Here is a 254-nt window from a genome sequence, read left to right as displayed (position 1 = left end):
GGCTTCACCATGGTGTCAGGGACCAAGCCTGCAGCTGGGACGCTCGATGGCCAGGGTCACATCGGGACTGGGAGCTCTGAGGACTTTGGGTGACGTCCCAGGTGGGTGGGTGCAGGACCCAAAAAAGCTACTGGTGCTCTGAGCCCGAAGGCAGAGGGTGGGCTATAGCCAGAAGGTGGTGCAAGAAGACAACTAGAAAAGGGGGGCTGCAGCAGGGGGCTCACCAGGCTTTCCGACAGAGTGCAGAGCGACTG

This window comes from Apaloderma vittatum, unplaced genomic scaffold (assembly GCF_000703405.1).
Source record: "Apaloderma vittatum isolate BGI_N311 unplaced genomic scaffold, ASM70340v1 scaffold32752, whole genome shotgun sequence".
In the NCBI taxonomy this organism is placed as follows: domain Eukaryota; kingdom Metazoa; phylum Chordata; class Aves; order Trogoniformes; family Trogonidae; genus Apaloderma; species Apaloderma vittatum.
The sequence above is the reverse complement of the archived record's forward strand: the minus strand, read 5'-3'. Positions refer to the sequence as shown.